Source organism: Dermacentor albipictus, chromosome 6 (assembly GCF_038994185.2).
Source record: "Dermacentor albipictus isolate Rhodes 1998 colony chromosome 6, USDA_Dalb.pri_finalv2, whole genome shotgun sequence".
NCBI classification, from domain to species: domain Eukaryota; kingdom Metazoa; phylum Arthropoda; class Arachnida; order Ixodida; family Ixodidae; genus Dermacentor; species Dermacentor albipictus.
In genome coordinates this window covers 56,194,959-56,199,038 of record NC_091826.1, presented here as the reverse complement: position 1 = coordinate 56,199,038, position 4,080 = coordinate 56,194,959, and the positions used below count along the sequence as shown (strand labels likewise).

The window sequence follows — 4,080 nt, the reverse complement described above, 5'->3', positions numbered from 1 at the left end:
CATCACATTTGGTGGTACGCTGGAAGATATGCTACAAGTACGCTGTATTACTAATCGACACTGGCAATAATGCGTCTGAAACCTTTGAAGGGCCCTGTAATGGCTTTTACAAACAGCGCATTCAAGTTAGCGTTCCAGTCTCATACGATAGCCCACAGCGTTTGTCATACAACCTGCCAGCGCATTTCCTTCGTCCACGAAAAAAGATGAATAATGGTGATAAAGATGAATAAGCCACCCGTTCCGGCGCGCATGGAGCGGAGAGAGAGAGCGAAAAAAAAAAATGAAGGAGGAAAAGGCGCTCACACTCCTCCGAGCGCGCGCGCTCTCGCGCGCGGAGCTCTTGCGCATGCGCGGCGGTGCGCCATCTCAACGAGTGCGCCAGGCACGTATACGGTTGTACCGGTGTGCGGTGTCCGCCTGAACGTTGGTGTCTGTGTATGCGTGTCATCTTTGTGGCATCACACGTCAACTACACTGAACGGTAAGCTTTAGCAAAGATGTTTTGCGTCAATAGCTCATGATTATGTGAGCGCATTTCGTAGCGCGAAGCGGCTGCATGTAGCGCAGGCGACTCGGGTATAGTGTCGGTTTGTCGTTGACATGGTTTCATAACGCGCTCTTGTTCTCGCTTCTACTATACGGAATGTTTTACGGCGAGCGATCGCTCGGGCTTGTTGATTTTCGCATAATAGTTTAGGTGCGTAAAGAAGGAAGCTACACCATGTTTTAACTTGATATTGAGCTACCACTAAGCGGATTGTGTATGTTGGGCAGCCAGTGTGGTAGATCTCATTTCGTGGCGCTTGATCCGGCCGCGATGAATGCTGCGCCGCATGTGTAGTGAAATTCTCGTGACACGCTTTACGTATATATCTCGAAATTGTGTTAGCATCAAGAATGTTCTGACAGACACGTATAGTGAAATAACTGCTAACGTACTCGGATGAAAGGCCGTGTTTGCGGGGCATGCATCAGCAGTGTGTGCACTGCCGTTTTCGCATTGTTTAAAGGTAGCAGTATTTTTAAGGTTTCTGGCAACCAATCTAAATAATTTTGGGAAGTTACCGCAAGCAAAACACGAGACTTGAAGAAATGTCAAGCGAAAATCTCTAGATTCACCCAATCTATTTATATGCAACCACAAACGCTTTTGGAGCATGAAACCTGCGATAAGCTCAGTCACTCGCAGCTTCGCAACTTAGCCGAAAAAATTGGAGCACAATAAATTAGTCGCTCCGGGAAGCAACTTTACACGTTTCAGACTGAAGGCATTGCGTTTGACGGTAGTTGGAAGATTTGTTTTTTGTCTCTTTTTTAAACAGTTTAGCAGCAGAAGTTATCTTTCGAGCTATATGAAAAGCGTTAAGCGCCTTTCGATGCTTCGGGGTTATGCAGTTTACGTGCTCTTAATCTCTAGGCAGCTGCTGGCGCAGATTCGCATTGTGCCAGTCGTGCACGGTATGAAGCCCTTGTCGTGCGCAATAAGTGTACCGGTTTTCATTACTGTTGCATGTAGTGCCGTCGTCTTGGACAGACTGCATACTATATGCGCTGTACAAAAGAAAAAAGAGCCAGATTATCAATTTGGTGGTCATTTCTTAGTAGATAACGCACAGATTCTTCAAATAATTCAGTGAACATTGCATTTGTTCTACCCTTATTAACACACCTAAGAGATCGTAACATGTTTTAGTTGATAAGTAACCTGATCAGTACGCCTCCATTCATGTGCATTCTACTGAAAGTGTGGCAAATGTATTCATCTCGAAGTATGAGAAAAGAGACAATGCAGACTGTTCTAAGCGGAAATAAATTGCAAATGTTAACGTGATTGTTCAAAACTGCAGTCAGTATGCTGAGTATGTTCGATCGGCACGGGCACATTGCATTAACACCTTAAAAATGTGCACAGTCCAGCAGGGTATCTTTGTTTCAACAATTATTATTATAGGAATCGTTTGGGATTCTCACATTTCTTTTATTTTTATAAGTACACTGTGTGTCACATGAACCTGTCTTGAAACGAAACGTACCGTTGCTAACACCGGCGACCATTATGGTTGTCTAACTGCTTATCATACTGTAATATAACGAAACATCATAATGGTACTGATTAATATTGCCATGTAGTCTTTAGTCATAGGTAAACAAAGTTAACTAGAGGCATAAGTGGTGAGAGCAAATTATATAGAAAACTACTATTGAACTGTAAAAATAACTCATTGTATAGTTTTCCCTCACATTGTTGCATTTGTTTTACGCGTGTCTCTGTCTTCCGTGCTGTACTCGTGTGGCCATCAATTACGAACTTGCCGAAGCCCTTGTCAGCTTTATTAAACAAGGGATTCAAGTCAGTTGCATCTAATCCTACATGTTAAGTGACTGACGTGTTATTCGTTTTATCTAAATATTATGGACTGGCACTATTAGCAAGCATTAAACCATAGTATTTTTTATTGCACTTAAGCTGCAGGCGTCATAGATTGCCAGAAAATTTTCATGAAAACAGCCAGGAAAGGCTTGGAAAAAGATCGGGAAACTTTAAATTGGCCACATAGGTATGCTGTCTTGTTGCATGTCAAAGTTTCCAGAGAGTCTCTGTGTTAAATATATTTTTAAAACGTTTCACTTCATAAAAATTGAGGGAAATTGGTTCTATTTATTGAAAAAAAAAAAGAAAGTCAAGCAGACTGACAAGGCATTTCTTACTCAATATGTTTTTTTTTGCGTTAACTAAACGTCCTGAACCTCGATAGCCTAGAAAAAATTTTCATCTTTCAAAACACCTTAAATAATTTACTGTGATAGAATTCATTCGAACTATACTATCAGTTCTGTTTCCTAGGAGGTGCATATCTGTCGTGCCATGACACAAAGTGCTCGTGTGGTATTTCGGGTGCTCATGTGGTATACCTAACTTGGAAACCTGTTAGCATGCCCAAGAGGCCTCATTACCTGCAAGAAATTAAGGTACCATATCAATACAATCAACCCATCTGCCATCTGTTGAAGTTATGGCCAATGACCCATTCATTTAAAAGTATGAGAAATACATTTCAATGTGTACTAAGCAAAATAAATTACAATCTTAGGCATGATACTGGGAATATTCCAGTCACGTCTTCTGAAAACATCCCTCTGCACGGGCATACTTAACTACCAGCCAAAAAAACTGTACAGACAGCCCAACTGGGTAACGTTTCCGCAATAAATATAGGGACCATTTGGGATAAGTACATTAATGCATCATATATGAACTTGTCATAAAAGGGAACATACTGTTGCTGACACGAGCAGCAGTTGTGACTGTTTAATTGTTCACCATACCATGCAATAGAACATTGCATAAAGGTACTGATTTGTATTGACAAGCAGCCATTAGTCTTAGTTAAACCGCTATAAGTATTGACTTAGATGGTTTGAGTAAATATATTCAGCTGCTTAATGAACATACAAAGAATACACATCTGTTATTTTTGCCTCATACTGCTGCATGTACTTATTTGCAGCATACACCTGCAGCACCTTTGGGACTAATGACACATAGGTCAAGGCCAGCCTGGCGACCATGCTTGCCAAGGAGTAGTGTAAATATTTAATCTGTTTCCATAATAGCATAAGACAAGAATTTAAGGAATTCATGTATTATATCCAGCAATAAAAACGGTTAATGCATTGCCGGTGCATTTGTTTTATTTTTTGCACTGCATGATTCAGCACTATATAAATTCTTTCTGTTTATGCAACATATATGAAAGTACAGCTGGTTCAGGAGCTTTATTAATCTACTAACGGTAATGCATAGACGGTCTATAGACAGTCTATAGACTCAGACTTCTTATAGACTAGTCTATAAAAAGTGTATGGCCATAAGTCTATCGAAAGTCTATAGACAATCTATAGACTCAGACTTTTTATAGACTAGTCTATAAAAAGTGTATGGCCATAAGTCTACAGACAGTCTATAGACAATGTATAGACAGTCTATAGACTCAGACTTTTTATAGACTAGTCTATAAAAAGTGTGCGGCCATAAGTCTATAGACTGTCTATAGACTAGTCTAAAGAAATGTCTAT

General features: G+C 40.4%; 1 long non-coding RNA gene across 1 annotated transcript; it reads left to right on the top strand.

Moving 5' to 3' along the window:
• Positions 1–378: 378 nt before the first annotated feature.
• On the top strand, positions 379–3,679 carry LOC139046874 (uncharacterized). The gene is made up of 2 exons (XR_011506959.1): positions 379–484; positions 3,513–3,679. It is a non-coding gene; the product is annotated as an uncharacterized lncRNA (long non-coding RNA).
• Positions 3,680–4,080: the final 401 nt, after the last annotated feature.